We start from the raw sequence: 26,336 nt of genomic DNA, 5'->3' as shown, positions 1-26,336 counted from the left end.
TGAGTTCAATTATTTTTTCAATGCTCCAAATTGTGTTAGTAAAATTATAGTTTACTTAAGTCACTTTATAGTTTACAAACTAAAGCATATATTATTTCAATCCATATTAATTAAGTTTCTGAAGATTAACACAGGTTATTTTTCCTAGTATCATGGCTTAATGGAACTAAAATGTAAAATGCCATTTGCCTCAAATCCTATTAAGTTTGGGTTGCTAACCTAGCTGTAGAAAATCAAATCAGCAAATGTCAAGCTTAGTGTATTTATAATTTATCTTGACTTTCCCACTTATTAAGACATGCTAGGGGTCAGCACTCTGCCATAGCAGGTAAAGATGCTGTCTGAAGCACCGGCATCCCAAATGAGAGCTGGTTCAAGTCCACCTGCTCCTCTTCCATTCCTGCTCTCTGCTAATGCTCATGGAAAGGCAGCAGAAGATGACCCAAACACTGGAGGCCTTGCAGCCACTGCGATACCCAGATGAATCTGCTGGCTCCTGTCTTCATCATGGCCCAACCCTGGCCATTGCAACCATCTGGGAAGTGAATCAGCAGATGGAAGATTTCTTTCTCTACCTCTACCTCTTCCTCTCTGTAACTGTGCTTTCAAATAAATAAACAAGTATCTTACAAAAGCAAAATAGAGGCATGCTATTATATTTTGGTTTTCCTGTTACTCTGATATTAAATATTGAAACGGACATTTAAACTTGATCTTATAATCTTGAAACTGTCTAATGTAGAAATAAGTTTGAAACTGTACATTAAAGAGATTATGTATTGGAGCCAGCAAACTTTCATCATGGATTACAGACTACTTCATTCCAGGTCAGCCACTCCCAAAAGCTATAAAATAATTCCATTAAAATGTCAAGACTCTTATCAGTCTTTTCAGTATTCAATTAGTACCATTCTCAGTTATGTAACCCAGAAGCTAAGACTTTACAATAAGCTACCATGTTCTTCAAATGGTGAGAGTGAGATGTGAGAAAACTGTTATCATGAAAAGCTGCCCTTGGATAAGTACGATCAGAAAGAACTGACAACATTTGATCTTAGAGCAATGCAAATCATTTACAAAACAAACTGTGCTGCCGTGACAAGTATATTTATAGATTCTCACCCATAGTATCTCTCCCATATGTGTTTATATGCATAATACATGAGATAGTTTAGATCCAGAAATGATAAGAAACACAGGTTATCTTAACACTTTCTTCAAGAAATGTCAAAAATGCTAAGAACCTGCAATTTTACTTTTTATCATAGTTATTTCTGTAGGACAGTGAACCCTTGCTTCATTAAGGTCAATAGTGTTACATTAGAAAAATGTCAGCACTTGTAGGCAATAGAAGGGCTTTGACACTTAATAACTGAAATGTACTGAAGAAGCCTTGATAAGGCAAGGCAAATATTCTAGAACTAGCTGAGGAGACATAAAGGAACCATACAAGCTCCCTCTCTCAAGAAGCTACACCTACTAGATGATTAAAGAGAAATGAAGATACGAAGTGTATACATGTTATACAGGTATGGGTATACGAATCTTCAGTCAACGAAGAAACTCAGTTCAATATTAAAAAGTGAGGGCCAGCACCTTGGCCCAGGAGGTTAATCCGCCTGCAATAAGGCATCGCGTATGAACACCTGTTCTATTCCCGGCTGCTCCTCTTCCAATCCAGCTCTGTGCTATGGCCTGGGAAAGCAGTAGAAGATGGCCCAAGTGCTTGGGACCTTATACCCGTGTGGGAGATCAGGAAGAAGCTCCTGCCTCCTGGCTTCAAATCTGCCCAGATTCAACCATGGAGGACATTTGGAAGACCTTTCTGTCTGATTCTCCCTCTGTCTATAACTCTACTTCTCAAATAAATAAAATATTTAAAAAATATTCAAATATTAAGTAAACATTGAGAGTAAAAGGAGAGTTGTTTGAATGGTTTAAATATAAATAGATTTAAATTAGTGTAGATATGGGGTTGGCACTGTGGCATAGAGTGTAAATCTATACCTGCAGTGCTGGTATCCAATATGGCACCAGCCCCATCCTATATTCACACTGGTTCAAGTCCCTGCTGCTCCACTTTCGATTCAGCTCTCTACTTTGGCCTAGTAAAGCAATAGAAAATGGCCCAAGTATTTAGGCCCCTGCACCCACATGGGAGACATGGAAGAAGTTCCTGGCTCCTGGATTCAGATAGGCCCTGCTCTGGCCACTGCAATCATTTGGGGAGTGAACAAGCAGATAGAAGATTCTCCTCTGCCTCTGCCTCTCTGTAAATCTGCCTTTCAAATAAATAATTTTAAAAAAAATTAAGTAAATGGGTAGAGATAAAGAAGAGAGTTTATGGTACAGTGCTGTGGTGTAGTTGGTAGACCCTCCACCTGCAAAGCCAGCATCCCATATGGACACCGGTTCTTTTCCCAGAAGGTCCACTTCTGATCCAGCTTCATGCTAATAACCTGGGAAAACAGCAATGATGCCCCAAGTGTTTGTGTCCCTGTTACCCATGTGGAGACCTGTGTGAAGCTCCTGGTACCTGGCTTCAACTTGGCTCAGCCTTGGCCAGTTGTGGCCAGCTGTGGAATGAATCAGGAGATGGAAGATCTCCCCCACTGCTCTGTAACTGTGACTTAAAGTAAATAAATAAATCTTTAAAATAATGAAAAAATGAGAGTTCTGGATAAAGAAGATGGAGCAAGCAGAGATTAGTTACAAAAAAAAAAAAAAGATGAGGCATATTTGGTAGAAAGCATGTATAATCTGGCTGGCTCAAAGTTTATGTAACAAGGAGCATGAAAATAATGTGGAAGGTGTGAACATTTAGCATAGCAATTAAAATGCAAAGTTCCACATGGAAGTGCCTAGACTGGATTACTTTCTGTCTCTAGCTCCAGATTCTTGGTTCCCAATATTGCAAACCCCAAAAGGCAATAGATAATGGCTCCAGTAATTGCAATCCTGTCACCTACAAAGGCAGCACATATTATGTTCATGGCTCCTGGCTCCAGACTGGCCTAACCCCAGATGTTTTGGACATTTGGAAAATAAACCAGAATATGACATATCTCTGGCTGTCTCTCTCCTCTCTCTCTCTCTCTCTCTCTCTGGTTCAAATAAATATTTTTAAAATCTTTAAAACTAATAAAATTCATTTATTTTTAATAAAAATAATATATTATTCATTTTTGTTTTCATAGTTCAGACATGCTACTGACTATTGCACAAGTATTATCTAAGTAACTGAAGAATTAATGAAATGAGTATTACACATATGCAAGTGTGAGGACACAAGGATTCAGAGAGTCATTTTTTAAATATCATAGAGGGCACACGACAGATTCGTGATTCAATTTTCAATTCTTTAATCTCAGAAGGGTGAAATAATTTCATTTTTACCCTTGCGAGTCACTCATCCATTATGATTTCTTCCCATTCACTTTATAGTCCAACAAATAGTCATTAATCTTCAAGTCCAGTCAGTTGCTCTTTGTCCTATAATTGACACTAAGTATTCTTATACTTTCAAGAAATAGAAAGAATGATATTCAGAACAAATCTACTTGATCTTATCCAGCCTTCCTCATAAAACCTTTAATCCTGAACCCTTAAAAAAAAAACCCTCATTTTGAACTACTGTCATGTTGAAGTATTTTAATGAGTATTTTAGCTAGTGGCTTTCATTGATTTTTTTCCTCCCACATTTTTCATCTCTTAATAATATGTCTTATAGGAAACAAATAGAGAAATGTCAGTCAATACAGTGAAGTGTAGGGTAGTAAACAATAGAGAAGCAGGATGAGGAAACTGAAGAAACCAAGGAAATTGACTAGATTGCATTTTTTTCTGCAAGTAGTCTGAAGTAAACAGTTGTTTATTCAAATAAACGTTAGGATTTTAGTCTCTTAGCTGAAAGAAATTATAAATGAGAAGATGGATCCTATCAGATTGTGATACAGATAACAGTAGATTTCAAAAGAAGAGTGTCCTATTTGTATGCTTAGAAGCACCATAGCCAGTGCTGACTATTCTATTGAAAGCAAGAAATTTGTGACTCAGAGTCCAACTAGCCATGGCTGAGTTCTTACAAATATTTAATATCTGAACTCATGATGCAAACTTTTGTTTATATGGCTAATTTTAATGTTCATTTATCTTCTCTACACTCATGTAGGCTAACTGCCTCCTTTTTTTTCTTAAATTAGCCCTATTAACTTTGAACATCACAATGATTGACTTTTCAAAATTTGAAATATAGTTTATAACATATGATGGATTTTTAGGATGATTACAAAGACTTTTAGAGGAAGAAAATGCTAAAATTTAATTTTTTTCTGTGAGGATATTAACAACATTTATTGCAAAATACATAATTTGGATTGCATGGATTTTATTAAATGTGTATGATGCATATTTTCTATTGGCATTTATACTTCCATTCATTTAGCCAACATAGAGTCCATAGGGAAGATAAATTGCATTCAAAATAAATATTCTAACCTTATCCAATATGAACATACTGTCACAATACATACATCAAGAAACCCATCCATACTAGTGGACTATTAACTTAAAAATACAGTTGACATTTTTCAAATATTTCCCTTCTTAAACTAGAAATGTTGTAATTTGTGTCAGTGCTGTGGCGCAATAGATTAAGCCACCATCTGCAGCACCAGCAATCTATATGAGCACCAGTTCAAGTCCCAGCCAATCCACTTCTGATCCAGCTCCCTGCTAATGTGTCCGGGAAACCAGGGACTCCTGCATCCACATGGGAGATCTGGATGAAGCACGTAGCTTCTGGACTGGACCTGACCCAGCACAGTACTTTGCCACTATTTGGAGACTGAAATAGTGGATGGAGATATCTCTTCCTCCACCCCTTGTAACTCTGACTTTCAAATAAATAAATAAATCTTAAAATTATTAAATCTTTAAATGTTTAAAATTATTATTATTAATATTTAGGATTTATTTAGGATTTATGTTGTTTTCTCAGGGATGACTTTATCAATAGAGCAATTAATAGGGTATTGCACTAAGTGTTTTTTTCCTGAGAACTCTATTTAAGACTTACCAAATCTATAGAATTTTAACTAAATTTAGAAACAAATCATCAAAATTTTATTGGAAAAATAGGATAATACAACTATGACTCATTACATTAAAATCATATAGCCAAAAATGCATATTGTCAAAAGAGTGAAGATTTGTCATTGATATTTTATTTTTTTTCAAAGGATTGTTGAAAATAATTGATATATTTGTCATCTAGTAACTCTAATTTACCTTTTTTTTCAATGACTATAAAATAAAGTTTCTAATCTAGACAATATTCAGTCTTTTCTAGTAGTTGTGGCTGATAACTTACATGATTCCAAAGAACCAAAATAGAGTTTTAAAATTTCTCAAATAACAGTATAAATTGTATCTCATATTGAATTTTATGTCTTAAACATATTTGATAGTTAACAATAAAATATTAACCAATATATACTGATTTCTTTCTACATGCATGAAATCAAATTGAGTAAGTACATGCTAATGCTTTACTTTTAGATATTTATCAGATGTGTAGTACAAAAGTATGATTCATGTTGTCCTCATTAAATTTCTATCATTTTACTTTATTAATTCAATACTTTATTAATTCAAATACACATTTTAGATTTTAGATTTTTTCCATTATTTCTTGTATTAGATTGATAGACCCTAGACCACAGATATTGTAAATAATAATGAGACTTATTCATTGCAGGTAACAATCTTTTCTTTTTACTAATGTTACACTGGAGTGCTACTATGGCAGGTAACAGTTTTTAAAAGTTATGATTTTGACACTGAGATGAGGGGAATATCAGGCAGTAAATTATTAATATGTTGTGCAACCATTGTAATAAAATTTGAAAATATGGTAAGTTGGGCTAAAGCTTGATGAGAATGTGCATTTAAAAATATCATGGAGACTGAGATGAAATCGACCAGAAAGAATTAAGAAAGCATATTTCTGTGGCAAGGTGATAGAATGCCAGCAAATCTGAGTAGTTAATAATATTCCAGGGCAGCTGAAGGAAAATGAACAGAAAGTGATAAGCAAATATCAAAAAGGCTCAAAGAATGGGGGAAATACTTTGTGTTTCATTCAGGATAAATGGAAACCAAATGGAGAATTTTGACTAAATATATGCTATGTAGTGAGCAATATTTTATGGGTATCACTGTACCTGCTGTGAGGATAATTGAATTTAAGGAGGCAAATATGAAAGTAGAAATTCCACTTTGCATTTTTTCAGTCTTGATGAGTAATGATATTGACTTTAAGCAAAGTGTTAAGGGAACCTGATTTAAAGCTGTCATTCTTGATATATAGAGATGACAAATCTCAAAGGGTTTGCTCACAGATTAGACATGGTATACAAGAAAAAGAAGCAGAAAGAAAACTCTTTGATGTCACCACAAAAAGGAAGTTGCATTTTTTTAAATTGTAGAATAAATATAATTAAAATTGAAAAAAAATGTCTGTTTTTGAACAAAGTGAAATAGTATGGAGAATTTTCCACTATTTCCCTTCTTGAAACAGCAAAATTTTAGAAAGAATAAATAAAATCACAGTTTTCAATAATTGGAAGTATTAGAAGAAAGGACAATGTTCCTGAAGAGACAGATAAGCACGAATGACAAGCTTACTACATTCAGAAAGTTTCCAGAACATGACATAAGAAAGATAACCTAGTGAACTACATAAGTTGAAGAGCAATAGCTCAGAATTCAGAGAAAACACAGTAGTTAGGGACTATGGAACAGCATCACCCAGAGGAGAGAAGCACAGTGAACTATGGATAGCTAGATATTCCCTCTTAAGAATTCAGGAAAGTATAAGTCAGGGCATTAATATGAGAAAAGTGTTCAATCCTAAGGAAAAAAAAAAAAAAACTAAAACATTGTAGAGAAGTTATAGCCAGACCTGACACATCCTGATGTAATAGATAGCCTCATCAACCAAGTAGGAAAACTCAGAGTTCACAGAGAATTAAATACATTATTGAAAAATGCAGGACAAACCATTATAGAATGTTTTTGCTTAGAATAAAAGTTGAATTTGTCCCACCCAAAAATCTGAGAATTAAGTACTCAAAGGATGAAAATGTGTTAGAATTCTCAAATTATTGATTTATTTATTTTTAAATTTCATTTAAGGTAAACAAATTGCATACATACAGATTTAGGAATACAAAATTCTCAAATAATTTAACTGCATTCCAAGAAATAAACACACAGATACTAACTACTCCATATCTCATCCATGAATTCAGCCAATTAAATGAAGAAAATATTTGGGAAAAATGTATATATACTGATATTTTTCTTGCTCTGATTTCTTAAAAATCACAGTACAATAACAATAAATATAGCTTTTACATTTCATTAAGTATTATAAATAATTTAGAAGTATTATAAAAAATCTAGATTTAAGCATATGAGAGGATATGTATAATATATAAACAAATACTGCACTATTTTTATGAAATTTGAACATCTTCAGATCTGGATATCCATAAGGGTCCTGTAGCCAGTCTCCCATGCCTACCAAAAGATGTATATAAATAGTAATATATTTAAAAATGTATTTAAATTAGAGAACTCATATATAATGGAAATATATATATATGCTACGTACAAGCACAGTGCTACACAACCAATTGGTTTCCAAAAAAATTCCTGGAAATATCTAGTTCAAAATGTAGATGAACGATTAGTGCATCTTTATATTTTTAACAACATTTAATTGCCTTAGATTAGTTGTTTCAAAATAAATTTTCAAATAATTTGATTATTGAAAATTATACTAACTCATGTATACAAAGATACATATACACACTTGTAAACACCTGTTTACACACTATCATTGTACAACACTGATGTATTATACTTTGTATTTTAATTGTATTCATTACAATTAAATTGATCACAATAATTGATAGTAAATCTAATTTAATACAATTAGATTGATCTCAAAAAGCACTAATTGAGGCTGGTGCTGTGGTGCAGCGGGTTAAATTCCTGGCCTGAAGCACCAGCATCCCATATGGGTGCCAGTTTGAGACCCGGCTGCTCCTATTCCAATCCAGCTCTTTGCTATGGCCTGGGAAAACAGTGCAAGATGGCCCAAGTCCTTTGGTCCCTGCACCCACATTGAGAGACCTGGAAGAAGCTCCTGGCTCCTGGCTTCAGATTGGTCCAGTTCTGACTGTTGCAGCCAACTGAGGAGTGAACCAGTGGATGGAAGACCTCTCTCTCTGTCTCTCTCTCTCTCTGTAACTCTTTCAAATAATTAAAAATAAATCTTTTTAAAAAGTACCAATTGATGTTTACTTCCTAACCATTTTTCTCAACTTTTTCATAAATTTTCAACAGGAAATACTCTGTTTTTAAGCAAAGCATCTCATAGCATGGTGAAAAACCCTTATTTCTATTTTATTGTCCAAAATATAGATTTTATATTTGTGATTGTTTTGATCCTTCACATGGAAAACACTGAATAGCAATGGAGATTAATATGCAACTGACTTCATTCAGGATGTTTCTATGAACTGTCTTCTATAAATTCATTTTCTCTACCCAAAGATGGGTCAGCAAATTACTTATTGCCCTTTTACTGTCACTCCAGAGTTAGCACTGAATGGGGTCTGATAGACATTTTGCAAATGCTGATTTCAGAGTGAAAATAAACCATTTCATGATTTCTCATGATGTTAGAACATTTAAGGTGTAAATTTTAACAACAGCAGGCAGGATGCTGAATTATATTAATAGAACAGTTTTGAGTTCATCTGAACAGCCTCAATTTTTAATATTTCTACAAACTGATGTTTTCATTCTTCCAGAAAATATGAGATTGACTAGTTCTTCCTGTAAATCTATTTATCCTTCTGTGAGATAAAAAGAAAATACCAATTTAACACACACTGAACTCAATTAAGATAAACAATAATCAATAAAAAATTATCAAAACTATGAATTTTGACTATATTATACTGACAGTTCCTGAAATTACATTGTGGGAATGCATATGTACTCCCCTAAATATGATCTTTTCAAAAATCATGATGAGGATCAGGCATTTGACATAGTTATTAAGATACTGTTTGGGTGGCCGGCGCTGCAGCTCTCTAGGCTAATCTTCCGCCTGTGGCACTGGCACACCGGGTTCTAGTCCCGGTCGGGGCACCGGATTCTGTCCCGGTTGCCCCTCTACCAGTCCAGCTCTCTGCTGTGGCCCGGGAGTGCAGTGGAGGATGACCCAAGTGCTTGGGTCCTGAACCTGTATGGGAGACCAGGAGAAGCACCTGGCTCCTGGCTTCGGATCAGCATGGTGCACCGGCTGCAGCACGCTGGCCGCAGTGGCCATTTGAGGGATGAACCAAAGGTAAAGGAAGACCTTTCTCCCTGTCTCTCTCTCTCTCTCACTGTCCACTCTGCCTGTCAAAAAATAAATAAATAAAAATTTAAAAAAATAAAAATAAGATACTGTTTGGGATACCTGCATCTATATCTGAGTGCCTGGGTTCTAGCCCTGGTTCCATGCCCAAATCCATGTCTCTGCTAAGCAGACCACAAGCAATAGCAAGCAATGGTTCAAACAGTTGTGTCCCTGCCATTCACATGGGATTCTAGGATTGAGTTCTCAATTCCTGGCTTTGGCCTGGCCCTGCCCTGGTCACGGCAGGCATTTGAAGGAAGTAGCACGTGGAACATCTCTGTTTCTTTCTATTGCTCACCCAACTCTGTTTCTCTGACTTTCAAATAAATAAGATAAATAACTAAAATGTTTAAAATATAGAAGTGATGGTTGTGTTCTGTATAGAAAACATTTTCCAAATTTCTTCCAAAACGCATCAGACTGTCGACTATATTTTCATGCCAAGAAACAATAATCTACAGAAATAATATTACTTTATTGTGCACAAATAATATTTTTTTTTTAAATTTCCTAATATGGGGCCAATGCTGTGGCGCAGCACAGTGTGGGCATCCCATTTGGGTGCATTCCTGGCTGCTCCATTTCAGATCCTGCTCTCTGCTATGGCCTGGGAAAGCAGCGGATGATGGCCCAGGTCCTTGGGCCCCTACATCCAGGTGGGAGATCTGGAGGAAGCTCCTGACTCCTGGCTTCAGATCGGAGCAGCTCAGGCCACTGTGGCCATCTGGGGAGTGAACCAGCAGATGGAGGACCTCTCTCTCTCTCTCTCTCACACACACACTCTCTCTCTCTCTCTTTCTCTCCTCTGCCTCTGCCTCTCTATAACTCTGGCTTCCAAATAAAATAAATAAATCTTTTAAAAAATCACTAATACACATTTGTATTCCTTGCAATTTGGTTTTGTTGTCAATATGAAGGACATTATTGCAAACAATATTACAATTGCTACTTGGAATTATTTCTGAATTCTTTCTGTAAGACATAAAAATTGACTCAACATTAAAAGACAAGGTACATTTTAAGGTAACAACTAAACACATTATAATGTTCATGAATTTGCAAATTAATTCACATTTCCTTCAAAATTGAAAGGAATCATTTCATTTTCTACACCATTAGTGATATTAAGTATTATGACCCTTTCACACTCTAAAATATAGATCTTTGAATCATGGATCATGTTGCTGTGTTTTTTTCCACTATTGGGTAGTTTAATAATATTTAGACATGTTAGTATGATTTCAACATTTTGTGTTAATAACCATTACTTAATTCTGGCAGTGTTTTATTTTCCCTGGCATTTTCAAAAGGAATGCACATGTTATGAATATTAATCCATAAGATGCAATTTCATAGTATTATAAGCATGCAGAATGTGACTTTGTTAATATTTATAGCAGGAATACCTAGATTAAACATCAAAATCTTTAAAGATTTTCACATTTTCCATGATGCAACTGCATATTTATGATTTATGCTTGCTTTCAAATTTTTATTTGAATGTCAAAATAAAGGATTCCTATACAAGAAATTAAATATTTAAGTTTATTTAGCTTTCTCATAAAGAATCTTATCTCTAAAAGGAAAATAAGGCCATGCATATACTTTTTAGAGTTTTTCTAAAAATCAAATGATGCTTTAAAAGTCTTTGATTTTTGTAAAAATCAAATGAATGACAGACAAATATGTAAAAACATACATCAATGCAGGCACTCACACACACATTTGTGTGTTATTACTATCCCATCTAGCTTAAAAAAGGAAATGCAATGTGCACTGGTTTGTTAGATAAACTTGGGACTTCAAATATAACAAAGAAAACAAAGAAGTAGGAAATTCTAGGGAGGAATATCCATAAAATACTTATTTTAATATATAGATAATTCACTTTTTAAAAAATTTCACTATATACTTATAATGTATGAACTGATAGTGAATAAGCAGCAATAGAAATTGCAGTATGCCAGCTCTCATTAATGAATAATGCACTATAAATATATATTTTTGGATCTGTGTAATGAAGTCAGAAAAAATTTTAATTTTCAATCTGCATACAAAAATATCCTGTCAAATATTTAGCATTTGAGATTCGTAATGATTATTAAATTATTCTTAAATGTGAACTAAATTCACTTGTAAAATGTTCTGAAAGCTTTATCCAACTGTTCTTCTAAAACTGATACAAAAATGAGCAGAATAGAACTGATATTACATACTTCCCCATAGCTGTAGGCACTAATTAATTCCCATCAGTATATTCAATATGTTTAGGAAACCAGACTTGATTCCATGCTTCAAAGATATAGAGTATAGCTCAATAATTTTCCATGGTGAAAGTAATAAACATCATTTCTAAATTGTCCTTTGTATGCATTCCAAGTATATTATGCAAAAATTATACACCATGTGGAAGACTATATTATAGCAAAAATTGCTTAATTATAATTTATGAATGTAGCATATAGTATTTCATAGTGTTGAAATATTCCTTATTTGCATATTCTTAAGGCAAAATCTTCCATTTGTATTGAAAAGAGCACAAATTTTAGGAGGTTTTAATAAAATGTTCAGAAAAATGGATTTTATGTATAAACTAGAAAACAATGCATTCTAAAGCCTCTGTATTATTTATATCTACTGTATTATAATCTACAGACAAAACTTAAAATACTGCAAGTATTATTGCCTCATTCTATTTGGTACAGAATTACTTTGTCAAAACAAGCTCCAGATATTTTATAGAATACTACTTTGCAGTCCCATGGATCTGAACTTTACACGATGCTGATATAAGCCTGCTTTTTAAATTAGCATAAAGTAATACCAAGTACAATATGCCAGGTGTTATTCTAAGCACTTTAAAAATACTAGCTTGTCTACAGATTCAAATCAATCAAAATACCCAATCAAAATACCAATGGCTTTCTTTGCAGAATTAAAAAAATCCTAAAATTCATATGGAATCACAAAAGACCCTGAATATCCGAAGGATCCTGAGTATGAAAACCAAGCTGGAGGTGTTAAAATACCTGTTTTCAAAGCATACTTCTTTTTTGTGAAGTATTAAGCCTTTTTACTGTAATGTAATTTTAAAATATCTCAAAACTAAACAAAAAAGAGCATGAGAGGAGGAAAGAGGGTGAAAAGGGGAGATAGGGAAGGAAGGAGGAAGGAAAGGAATACATTATGTTCTTAGAATTGTATCTACAAATTACATTGAATCTGTTAAAAACTAATTAAAATAAATAAAAAATAATTACAATAACAAAATTTTAAAAAAACTGGCTGGTTTTAACTTTGTTATAAAAGTGTGAAGACAATCATACTGTTATCACTTTTCCAGCAGTGAGAAAACACAAACAACTAGAAACAGAGAAATATAGTTACATAGGATTAGACAACTATTAAATATTAAAAATATTAAATATTCTAGGTCTGGGATATGGACCCAAAATCTGTGGTTCCAGAATCTAAGCTGAATACATTACACAATCAACATTCCTGTTTTTATCTTTTGTTTATTTCACTTTATTTCTTATTGAATGTAGTCATTAGCATTGTCTGTACAAAAATTAGATAGCATTTATTTATCCACATTCCTGAACCCTAGTGGGAGATCACTCTGATTTGAACCACAGGGATTGTTTCCACAAAAGAAAGTAGTTGCAGAAAGAGAAAGAGATGAACATTTAAGAAATTCCGCTGCCAGCAGGGCAGTAGCAGATCAGAAAGAGAGCTAAAATCTGCAATAAGAGAGGTGTAATTATGAACCTGCAGAGAATATCCTTTAGAAACTTTTAGAGTGGGATTAAGTTAGAGGTTAGAGATTTTGCATTGTAAGAAATGTGGCCAATAAAATCATAATGATTACTATAGCTCTCAGCACTCAGCTGCATTCACAGTGAAAGTAATTCCTAGAGATACTGGAGTTTTATTCCTTATGATGAATTTGGAGCAAATAAGGATTCGTGTTTAAACTTGGGGAAGGCATCGGTTCAACTCTTAGAACAATATTAGATAAATATCATTTAAAATGTTTTGCATAGTTTCTAAAAATTATTTCTTTGATTATTTGAGAGACAAGACAAATGGGCTTGGAAGGAGAGAAGGAAGGGGTAACCAATCTTTTTTTTTTTTTTTTTTTTTTTTTTTTTAGTATTTTGTTGAGGATTTTTGCATGTATATTCACTAGGGATTTGACCTGAATTTTTTTTTTTTTTTTTTTTTTTTTTTTTTTTTTTTTTTTTTTTTTTTTTACAGGCAGGGGGACAGTGAGAGAGAGATACAGAGAGAATGGTCTTCCTTTGCCATTGGTTCAACCTCCAATGGCCGCCGTGGCTGGCGCACTGCAGCCAGCACACCATGCTGATCTGAAGGCAGGAGCCAGGTGCTTATCCTGGTCTCCCATGGGGTGTAGGGCCCAAGCACTTGGGCCATCCTCCACTGCCTTTCCGGGCCACAGCAGAGAGCTGGCCTGGAAGAGGGGCAACTGGGACAGAATCCAGCACCCCAACCAGGACTAGAAACCGGTGTGCTGGAGCCGCAAGGTGGAAGATTATCCTATTGAGCCGTGAATCAAAAAGGGAGAGAACAATCCATCATGGGAAGTGGGATACACAGCAGACTCATAAAATGGCAGATGTTCTAAATAGCACGCTGGCCTCAGAATCAGCCCTTAAGGCATTCGGATATGGCTGAAGAGCCCATGAGAGTATTTTAGGCATGGAAAGCCAAGACAATCTGGAAAAAAAAAGGAAGGAAGACCTAAATGGAAGATCTCTGCGAGTGAGATCCCAGTGGAAAGAATGGGGCCATCAAAGAAGGAGGTACCTTTCTCTGAAGGGAGGAGAGAACATCCACTTTGACTATGACACTGTCGGAATAAGATCCAAGTCAGTGAACTCCAAAGGCTTCCATAACCTTGGCAACTCATGACTAGAGCTTAGGGAGATTACTGACGCCATAAACAAGAGTGTCAAATTGTTAAGTCAACAACAGGAGTCACTGTGTACTTACTTCTCATGTGGGATCTGTCCTTAGTGTGTTGTCCAATGTGAAGTAATGCTATAACTAGTACTGAAACAGTATTTTACTCTTTGTGTTTCTGCGTGGGTGCAAACTGATGAAATCTTTACTTAATATATACCAAATCGATCTTCTGTTAGGGAGCAGGAGATGGGAAGGGAGTGAGTGGGAGGGAAATTATGGGGGGCGGATCCATTGTAATCCATTAACTGTACTTTGGAAATTTACATTTACTAAATAAAAAAAAATTAAAAAAAATAACCAATCATTTAAGCTATCATTACTTTCTCCCAGAATCTGTTTAATTAGGAGGCCAGAGTCAGGAGACAGTGGTACACATCAAATACAGGCACCAAAATATGGGAAGTGGGTGATTAACCACTAGGTTAGATATATGCCCTTATTTCATTGATCTTTAAGATGAAAATAATAAGTAATGATGAAAATACTATAATCCTTGTGTGTACTTGAGTCAACTCTGTTCAAGTAGGCTTGTGGTTAGATTATAGTGCTAGCAATGAAACTAGTTGTGTTAAGAATTAAGGAATTTGTAATATATATACACACATATACTTGTTATTTTTATATCGATAGTTTCTAAAAAAGTTAAATTCACGAAACTGAGACTCAGAAAACTGAATTTGTTTGTTGTATCTTTCAATAGTTTGTGTTTATCATATATTGTATGGTTCTCTGTTGCTGTTTCTTCACTATAATATGAAACTACATAATTTCTAAAGCAATTGAAAAGCTCAAGATAATTTTTCAGTCGGAAGTTGGTCTCATATGTTTAAAGCTGTATGTCCTCAGTTCAAATGGTCAGACAACAAACCAGATTAAAAAGCATTTTTTGGTTTCCAGTAGTAAAACTTACTCTGGGAGCTGGTGGTGTGATGTGACACATTAAGCAGCGACATGATGCCTGTATCTCATATAAGAGTGCCAGGTGAAGTCCTGGCTTCTTAATTCTGATCCAGCTTTCTTCTAATGTGCCTTGGAAGGTAGTGGAGTATAGCTCAGGTTCTTCAGCCCCTGCCACATGTGTGGGAGGGCAGAATGGATTTATGGGCTCCTGGCTTTGGCTTGGCCCAATCCTGGTTATTATGGCCATTTGGGGAGTGAATTGGTGGGTGGAACATAAGTCTCCTCTTCCTCTCCCTCTCCCTCCCTCTTTTCCCCTCCCATTTCCTCTCCCCTTCCCCTTCCCTCTCTCTGTCATTCTGCCTATCAAATAAACAAATTATTTTAAAAGATGTGTTAACAAAAATTTTATATATACTACTGGTTATGCAGTTATATAAATCACTTATAATCACCCATAATCCAAAAAGTATTAATTGATTGTCCACTATTTGTCAAGTATTATGTCAGCATCAGAGAGATAGCAGTAAATCAGACATAGCCTCGGCTTTCATTAGAGTTCTCAATATCTGTAAATCTGGCAGAAAAACAGGCTTTACAGGCTAGAGCTCCAAATCCTAAAGTGGGGATAAACACAGCAAAGGGGTAGACTAGATATGTTAACACACATTTTGTGAGTCACCAATATTTTCTTTTCATAAATAATGACTTTCATTTTCAGACATGAGGGATATATGACCATTTTCCAGGGGAAGGAGAAAGGACACTACAAGATGAAGAAAAAAATATGTAAGACCTGGAGATGAAATGAGTGGACAGATGTGGAATTGTAATTAAAGTGTTAAATTGAATAAGAAGTGATACTTTTGAAGAAGTATTTGTTGGAAGAATCCAGAAAGATATTACAAACATTTTCTGAAGAAAGTCATTACAATAAAATGCCACTTAAAGTATAACATGTATATCCATGTGAGGATGAAACACATTGACAGTATTTTCCTTTATTTTTAGCTTTATATTCAAGTCATGTAAATGGAAATATGTAAGCTTTGTGAATATAAAAATCTCTCTTCCTTCCACTTAAGTTTTTCTTGACAGCTGAAATTTCTCGTAGACAATTCTCCACTTGTTCTGAATGCTACTGAAAAAAATAGATGTGATGCAACTGATCTTATTCAGTGAATGCTCAGTTGCCTGGACTGCATTAGGTGAGGTCAATGAAAAACTTCGGATTAAATTTGTCAGTTTATTTGAACAAAGAACATGAATTGGGTAACATTCACAACCAAAGTAAGTTTAGAGAACTCTACTCAACTGTTTGAATGATGAATTACCATATGCCAAGTACAGAATCAAAGTGCAGAAATCATGTTTGGCCACATTTAAATGTCTTACTGTTAAAAGATGGACTACAATGTGTCATGGTGAAGATCTTTTCTGGTCAAGTCTACTAGGACTTCTGTATGTTTCCTGTCCTTCCTATCCTTATCTTTCTCCAACTTAGGTAAGTTTTCTGTTATTATTTCCCTGGATAGGCCTTCTAATCCATTCTTTTTTTTTCCCACATATTCAAGAAGTGCTAAGATCCAAATGTTTGGTTGTTTGATAGTATCCCATAAATCTCAAAAACTGTCTTCAATTTTTCTCATTTTTTTGTGATTGAGATATTGCAAAAGACATGTCTTTTAGTTTAGATTTCTTTATTTTGTCTCACCAAGTCTCTTTTTAAGGCCTTCCACTGTACTTTTTAGCTGACATATTGAATTCTCCATTCATGATATTTCAGCTTTATTTATCTTCAAAATCTCTATCTCATGAGAAAATTCTTCATCCATGTCATGTGTGGATTTCTTTAACTCATGAATTTTCTTCTCATTGCCCCTGAGTAATCCTATGCTCATTCTTTTGAATTCCTTTTCAGGGATTTCATCAATCTCTTCATTTTCACAATCTAATATTGAAGTGTTAGTGTGTCCCTTTGGGGAAGTCATGTTGTCTTCCCTGTCCTTATTTCTTTTATTTCTGTATTTATTTTTAGGCATTTGTGGAAACACTTGTTGGTTTTCCCCACTGATGGATTTTATCTTTGAACTATGCATCTGTGGCTTAGTGGAATGTCTGCTCTTTAGTGATTACCCAGAGGCATGTGCTGGATGGGGTCAGGGAGCTCTGGTCAGTGCTCGAGGATGGGTCAACAATCTAGGATGACACCCAAGATGCTCATTGTAGATCTCCTCTACTGTCAGTAGGGGAGAGGGTAGGATCACACCTCTTGGCATAATCACAGACTTACCTCCTGTCTTCCAGGATCTGTGCAGTCTTCAGTGTGAAAATGGAACCCTCTACAATGATGCTCCCGCAGGCTGTCAGTGAGCTCTGCACCTCTGACATTAGACACAGTAATTATCCAGATACCCAGCTAACCCTATGGACTATTGCATGGTCACAGAGTTCCTATAGTCACAGCACGCAAGCCTCCCACAGTCATGGGATGCAGATAATCCTTTCTTCACACTGCAAGGCTGAACCATGTTTGGGGAGAGCAGTGTTGCTTCCAAAGCCAGAAGCCTGTGGGTTCTCCAACTTGTCAGGTTGAATCCTGGATCCTGTGATAGTTTGTTAGGATGGGGGTGCCTCACAATCCTAAGTGGATTCCTAACCATCAGTCAACTCTCCCAACCAGTATCAAAGTCAATAGTAAATGTGCATTTCTCCCCCACCCCCCGCCCCGGTAAAATCACGTGGTGGGGAACCACAGGGCCAATGGAACCTCTATTGGTGTCAAGATGGCATTTTCTTCCCACCAGTTATGAAGGGAGAGAGAGAATGAATGTGCCTTTCCTTCGCTGGATTAGGTGGGTATCCTGCCCCCTGCTAGGAGTCCAGGCCAGATTCAAAGTCAATGTGGTCTTCAGGGATCTCCCTCATACAACAGCCTACCCTCACCCAGCTCTCAGAAGCTGGTGTCTACTCCAGCCACACTGTGCAGTTATATGTGGTGACCCTGCTCGCGGATGTGGGTCTGCTCTTTCCATGCTGCTCCGTGGCATTCCACTTCTTCTGTAGAATTTCTACTGCAAATTTCTCTCCAACTCTCCTCCACTTTTTTCCTGCTATTTTCACCTTGTCAAAATCAGCATGTCTTTTCCCTATTCAAACATTTACATGTCTACCCCATTGCAGCAGGATGTGATGAATTGGCTGCCTAGGATGGGAAAAAACTTGGTAATTTGTGATTTGTTAAAATTCAGCTGTTTGTTATACTCCTAGGTTGAGTTTCTGTTTGTTTTCAATCTAAGTAGTATGAAGTTTGTTGCCAAGAATTCAAAATGTGGAAACAGCCTCAGGCTAATCGCCTGCTTATTTGATTTAAGGAGTGCATTTGACTTACCTCTCTGTTGCATATAATGATCCAGTCTCAGCATGTGTCTTGGAACAGTCAAGGATCCTATGGGCATGTTTGCATATGCCTATTTTAGTCTTGAGAATTCATTAATTTTTCTTCCTTATTACAATAGGGACATCCTAAGATTCCTAAATTTATGAACATTTTCTCAAGTTAGTCTTTCACATTTAATTAATAGGAAGGGAGTAATGCTTTGAATCCTACTATATTTATTTGATATTCTTTTAAACATTCACTTCAAGTAAATCTTTACAGGATAAGACCACAATTTATTTGTCAATATTTTACCTACACAGTCCTTTCCAATTTTGTGATGAAGATATTTGAAATATTAATTAAATACATTTAATGAAATACAAATAACTCAAATAAAGAAGCAGTAGAGAGAACAACTGATTTATTTATAATTTATTCCATTATAAGCAAACATATGTCTTAACGCAATTACATATAAGGGGAGGTAAAATATAAAATGGACAAAATTATGGAGTAGACTGGAAAAAACACACACCTGATATGACTAACAATGATTAAATCCTTAAATCTGTTTTGACATCCTAAATCTATTTTATTTGACGATTATTAACAAGTCGCAATGACTTTTGGCTACCTAAAGGAATAAATTTTAGCTATGATGGAAAAAAAAATCTTTATATTAAAAATATTCAAAACAATCATGTCTGAGAGCAATTATGCAGGAGAGTAAAAAACTCTTGAAATGCCATACTAGTTATTTGGGTCAATATATCCTTTAAAGTATTTTTTGAAGAGGTAACTACTATGGGAAACTTGAAGTTTATCAGCTTTTTGTTTCAAATGTTAATATCAATAATTAAAATGTTAAAATGCATTCCATATAAATGTTCCCAGGAACTTGTTCAGGCATAAAGAGTAAGTTTTACTTTGAGATGTCAATTATAGATTCTATTGAAAATACTACATAGCTTATTAAAATATTCAAAATCTCATTTAAGTTGGAATTATTATGGAAAATGACATTAAATCACTGGCTCTCCTGGTAATCGATGTTCAATGGAATAAGGGATAAGACCAATATTTAAATAATCTTCCCATTTACAGCCCATCTTTATAATAAAGATTTTTAATTATTTTGGCACATCCCAATTTAGCACTCAATACAAAAAAGAAAATGATCTGTATGATACAAATGGTTCTAATATCACAGGCTATACATAAAGGAAGTGTTGCAGGAGGAGAAGCAGCAATAGTTTGGCATTTAAAAGCAGATGTCAAGGATTCTCAAATTTTCCTGTGTTTTAGCAGGTTATACTTATGTATTTTTTAATCTACAAAATGAAAATGATGATGTTCTTAAACAAGGGAAAATTTGAGCTTAACAGGATAAAAATTATAGGTGAGAGCGTATATGAGCTGTAGAGGCAAATCATATGACTTCTCAGTGAAAATTAACACAACGAGCATAATGGTAGACTGATTTGAAGATTGAATGAGGTAACTTTAAAATAACAAAGTGTATGACATTCTAAGCACTGAGATATTTGTCATGGTCAGAATATAATCTAATGCTTTGAACTTATATTATTTTTGTAAAGACAAAGACCATGTTAAATATATTATGCACTTTTTTTTTTTTTTTTTTTTTTTTTTTTTTACAGGCAGAGTGGACAGTGAGAGAGAGAGAAAGAGAGAAAGGTCTTCCTTTGCCGTTGGTTCACCCTCCAATGGCCGCCGTGGCCTGCGCGCTGCGGCCGGCGCACCGCACTGATCCGATGGCACCTTTTAATGAAAATAAGATAAAAATATCTCAATTGGTATTTGAATTTACTATATTTTTATCTCTCAATTTCAAAAAATAAACAGTAAATGAGCTTTTATTATTCACATTTTTTAGTCCTGTCTTTCTCCCAGTTTGTTGATCTGTCACAAAAACATTGGCAAAGATTCCTTCTTTCTCAAAAGAATTAGCTATCAATCTCAGGTTAATACGTAATAACTACCTAATAGCTCATGTCTCTAAGATGGCTTAAAACCATTTAAATCTGCATCTCAGTTTTATTTTAGCTGTAAACTTGACAAAAATTTTCTGTACTCCATGAGTGACTTGAGATTGGGAGTTATGGACTAAGATCAAGATTTGGTAGGGAGAAAGAAATCAATGCTTTCAGAATACCACTTATAATTAGAAGGAAAATATAATATGAATTATGAGTCTCTAAAATATCTTAAATAGCCTTTCAGTTTAATGAAATAATATTGAGAATATAGAAAAAATATTTAGCTATTACAACACATTTCTTCAAAGCTCAAAGGCTTATTAAATATTATGCAATGTAAAATACAAATCAGTTATTAAAAATAGAATTTGAATGTACAGTTTGGCACATGCTCAATTGAACTTGCCCCAAACAGCAGAGTTAGAAATGGGCCAGGGGATTCCAATTCAACCCCATCAAGGTGGCATGTATCAATGCCATCTCACTAGTCAAAGTGATCAGTTTCAGTTCATAATTGATTATAATAATAGGGTTAATAGTCAAAGAGGATCACATAAAAAAGGCTAGTGTCTGCTAATACTAACTGATAGAATTAAAAAGGAGAGAACGATCCAACATGGGAAGTGGAATACATGGCAGACTCATAGAATGGCAGATGTCCTAAACAGCACTCTGGCAAAAAAAAAAAAAAAAAAAAAAAAAAAAAAAAAAAAAAAAAAACTAACTAACTAAATGAAAGATCTCTGTGAGTGAGATCCCAGAAGAAAGAATGGACCATCAAAGAAGGAGGTACCTTTCTCTGAAGGGAGGAGAGAACATCCACTTTGACTATGACCTTGTCAAATAAGATTGGAGTTGGCGAACTCAAAAGACTTCCATAGGCTTGACAACTCATGACAAGAGCCTCAGGTTATTACTGGCGCCATAAACAAGAGTGTCAATTGTTAAGTCAACAACAGGAGTCACTGTGCACATACTCCCCAAGAAAGAACTCTGTCCTTAATGTGTTGTACAATGTGAATTAATGCTATAACTAGTACTCAAACAGTACTTTACACTTTGTGTTTTTATGTGGGTGCAAACTGTTGAAATCTTTACTTAATATATACTAAATTGATCTTCTATATATAAAGATAATTGAAAATGAATCTTGATGTGAATGGGATAGGAGAGGCAGGGGGAGATGGGATGGTTGTGGGTGGGAGAGAAGCTTGGGGGGGGGGGAGCCACTGTAATCCTAAAGCTGTACTTTGGAAATTTATATTTATTAAATAAAAGTTAAAAAATAGAATTTGTATCCTTGGATCAGGTTCTCCAATATTCTTAATAGGTAACCATGTTCAAGCGCTTGAGCTTTGCTTGGCAACCCCCTTCCTGCTGTATTTCACCCTGTTTCTAAAATGAAGATCAAAGAATAGCCTGTGTTTTGAGGACACAGAAGTTTAGTATATATTATGTGACTTGTTCAGGGTCACAGTGTACAAAATGCCATATTTTTATTATTACAGTTCCTGGAAAGGAAAATTCTACTAAAATTAATTTAGTGTGAAAACAGAATAGACTTTTTGTAAAAGAACAGAGCTTATTTTGCAAAATTTTGAATTTAATTTAATAGCATGCTAGTGTCTTCCATAGTAAGGTCATATTCACAGACGGTTGTTATGATCAGATGGCTTAGAGAAATTTCTGGAATAATCTCCATTGAAGAGTCTTTATTAATAACTGTCTTTGACTTAAATCTAAGCAAATAGTACAACCTTATTCTTTATACGTTTTCATTATATAGTGTTAATAAACTTAGTTGCAAGTTTCAGATCAGTGTTTGCTACAGTTGTCAAGGCAACACTCAGAATGTCCAAATCTCACATCTGTGTATCTGGTTTGAGCCCCAGCGTCTCTGCTCCTGACACAACCTCCTGATATTGCACACGTTGGGAAGGGGCAGATGATGGCTCAAGTACTTGGGTTCTTGCCATCTGTATGGGTGACATGTATGGAACTCAAGATTCCTGACTTCAATCTGGCCCAAACCTGGCTGTTGCAAGCATTTGCGGAGAACCAAATGGAAGACCTCTCCCCTACTCTTTACTCTTTCAAATAAAATGAAAATATATAAATGAATATTAAAAATTAAGAATGAGTTTCTTATAATGATTTTTTAAAATAATAATCAACAAAATATTACAGAATAGTGCCAAAAACTTTCTGCATTGTAATTCAAGTATCTTAGTAAGCTGGGAAAAGCCATTATTAAATTCTTCAACATTTAAATCATTAATTTAACTATTTAATTAAAAACTCATTTAATTAATGGTTCCTCAACATCCACCCGAATTATGCTATATCTGTGGCTAAACAAAAGGGTAAGAGGCCCTGTTCTTCATAGAACAGACAAAGAAGAAAATGCAATGTGAAGTAACACACATGTACAAGGTAAATAGCCAAGCACAGGAAGAAATGCATGACTGCAATCAACATTGGCTTCTGTCAACTTAAATATTTACTCTTTTATTTTAACATAACTAGTAAGGCTCTTTGTAATCTGTCTCCAAACAATAGGACCATTCTTTTGTTTCACCTTCATTATATTTTATGTACTCAAGTAATTCTAGCCAGTGTCCTCTCTCAGTTACTAGAATGTCTTGGATGCTATCTCTACTCAGACCTTTTGCCCTTGCCATTTCTTTATATTGAAATAATTTATTTCTGATTCTTTCCACTGGTGACTTCTTATCTTCCTCTAGATCTCACTGTTGACGTCAACTTCCTGTTTTTTCTGCACTTTGCTAATGGAAGCAGCCTTTATATTATTTTCCAAGCCATGTGCTTTTTCTTTATCTCATAATTCTTATTCACTTTTTTAAATCTCAGGATATTTACCCAAATTTATCAGCTTTTATAAAAAATAAATAAATACAATGATGAACAATTGCAGAACAACCTTTCTAGCTTGTGTAATTATAACTTTCTTAGAAACCAAATATTGCAATTTTTAGAATAATAGATGACCCTGGGGTAGTCACTTAATTACAGAGGAGCAGATGAGGGAGAGTGTTTACACAGATATTGTACTATCGATATTTCAGAAAAAAATAAATGAAACACAAGAATTAAGCTAGTAACACTGCAGAATAGAACACGGATTTACATGAATGCCATGATCTCTGAATAGTGCTTTTTATGAAGAAGGGATCATTTCTTCTATTACACCTTATCATTAACTTCAGAATTGACAAAACAGTGACTAAATGAAAGAGAAATCCAAAATGAGGGAAGACTTCTAGGATGGAACTAAATGCAAAACAGAAAAAGGAGATTCTTGTTAATGGAAATAACACTGCTGAAGAGAATCAAGGAAGAGCTGAGGAATCCCTTAAACATACCACACAACCACGAAATCCAGTGGATTGGACTGTGACTCACCCTGAACGTTCTTTTCTAAATCTTAAGCTTTCAAATGTATTCAACTGTCACACTTTATTTAAATATTATTAAAGTCATGGCATTTAATACTTCCAACTCTAGAAAAAGTAATGGGATGAATGGCATTCTATGTTTTCTCATCTCCCAACTTTACTTCTATTGTAGTTCATATGATCATTTTTAAAGTAACACTCTACTGCTGATTGCTCTTTTAATCAATTAAGCTTTCTTGTGATTTTAAATATTAGTTCTCCATGCTACTTTCGTAATTTTATGCTCCATTTTCTCAATTAGTAGTCAAGGCAATGAGCAAAATGCCATTATGAGGAGGGTTCATGGGTTATACAGTATGCTTTTCTTCCAAATGTGAGATGACTGTTTAGATGCCATTTGCATTGTAAAAATGAGAGACAGATTTTTGTAACCTTTTCTTGTTCATATCTTCCTTCAAGTTTTGTGCAGTTTTCATTATGTCAATACAATATTTTCGAGTATAAAATGTCTTTGATGAAATTAGGATAGACACAGCTGATAACTTAAAAAGTCAGTCCAGTACATACTTTTTAAAAAATGTCATCACTTATAGAACTGGAGTGATGCACTTTTTTTTTTCCTTTTTTTGGGAATCTCATTATTTATTCTGATACAAACTTAACCATATAGTTCAGAATAAAGCTAATTGACTTCTATGTTCTTTATATCCACTTAAAATTAATATACTAAAAAGCCAATTAAAACTGATTTTTAAAACAATATATTTAAGCAAATGTTAAGTGTTTGAAGAGACATAGGCATGTACTGTGGCATAGCGAGTAAAGTTATTTCCTGCAGTGCTACAACCCCACATGGGTGCTGTTTCAAGCCCTGTCCTCTCCACTTCCAGTTCAGCTCCTGCTAATGTACCTGCAAAAGCAGTGGATCATGACCCAACTACTAGAGCCCTTGCACCCATGTGATAGTTCCAGAAGAAGCTCCTGGCTCCTGATTTCAGATGGGCCCAGCTCTGGCTGTTACAGACATTTGTGGAGTGAACCAGCACATGAAAGGTATCTCTCTCTCTCTCTCTCTCTCTGTAACTCTTTCTTTCAAATAAATAAGTCTTCAAAAATTGTTTGAAGATGTGTATATATATATTTCTTTCACCAATTGAACATTACGCATGACATGGTACCACATAAATATGTATAATTTTATATGTCTATTATTTTTCATAAAAAATAAAAACAACAAAAAAATAATGTATTCATTGAGACAAATATTTGTTAAAAAATTGGGCAACTCATTAAAACATTACTGAAATATTTCAAGGTCTAGATGCAAAGATTTTAGGAAAAACTTATAAACACCAATATTTTTAAAGTTTTTCTTTCCAGAAAGCATTTATTTAATTTATCAGTTTTATAATATGTTTATTTTATTTGAAAAGCAAAGTAAGACATGTGCATCATATGAAGATAACTGATTGTGTATAGTTTGGCTCCATTTTTATTTCTTTTCCTTATTTTCTTCTTCATTTTTATGTAAATTCAAAAGTAAAATGGTTTTTTCACATACAACATGATGTTTGCATTTATAACCACTCTGATAATTCTTGCCTTTGAATATCTTATATTTTGACTCCTGTTTACTACTCATATAGTTACTTTATGTCTGTTATATATAAAAATGCATGTTTCCACTACATTAGCTTCATTTTAGTTAAACATTTTAGTACATTCTTGTGCATATATCTTGTGTATTTGATTGACAAACCATACAAATTGTATTATAGTATAATTTTTCATATATTCCCAATATCCAGGATTTATATTTAGTTTATGTGTATATTTAGCTTGTATATTGATATATTTATTTACATCTGTTGTAAACACCTTTATAGTCTTTTATATTTGTAAGCATATATATGTCATTTCTGATGTTTGTGATTCCTTCCTGTTGATTCCAGTAAAAACCTGTTTCTACACGGGGACTGTAAAAACCTGTTTCTACACGGGGACTGGCCCCATGGCACAGTAGGTTAATCCTCCCATATGGGCGCCGGTTCTAGTCCCGGCTGCTCCTCTTCCAATCCAGCTCTCTGCTGTGACCTGGGAAAGCAGTAGAAGATGGTCCAAGTGCTCGGGCCCCTGTACCCGCATGGGAGACCAGGAAGAAGCACCTGGCT

General features: G+C 34.6%; 1 long non-coding RNA gene across 1 annotated transcript in view; it reads left to right on the top strand.

Moving 5' to 3' along the window:
* LOC127492005 (uncharacterized) overlaps positions 1-25,334 on the top strand; it is a 41,423-nt gene extending 16,089 nt beyond the window's left edge. Inside the window, exon 3 of the long non-coding RNA XR_011378613.1 lies at positions 25,056-25,334. This is a non-coding gene — a long non-coding RNA (uncharacterized lncRNA). The remainder of the gene's footprint in view (positions 1-25,055) is intronic.
* The last annotated feature ends 1,002 nt before the right edge of the window (positions 25,335-26,336 follow it).

The sequence above is a fragment of the Oryctolagus cuniculus genome, chromosome 9 (genome assembly GCF_964237555.1).
Source record: "Oryctolagus cuniculus chromosome 9, mOryCun1.1, whole genome shotgun sequence".
Taxonomy (NCBI): domain Eukaryota; kingdom Metazoa; phylum Chordata; class Mammalia; order Lagomorpha; family Leporidae; genus Oryctolagus; species Oryctolagus cuniculus.
The sequence above is the reverse complement of the archived record's forward strand: the minus strand, read 5'-3'. Positions and strand labels throughout refer to the sequence as shown.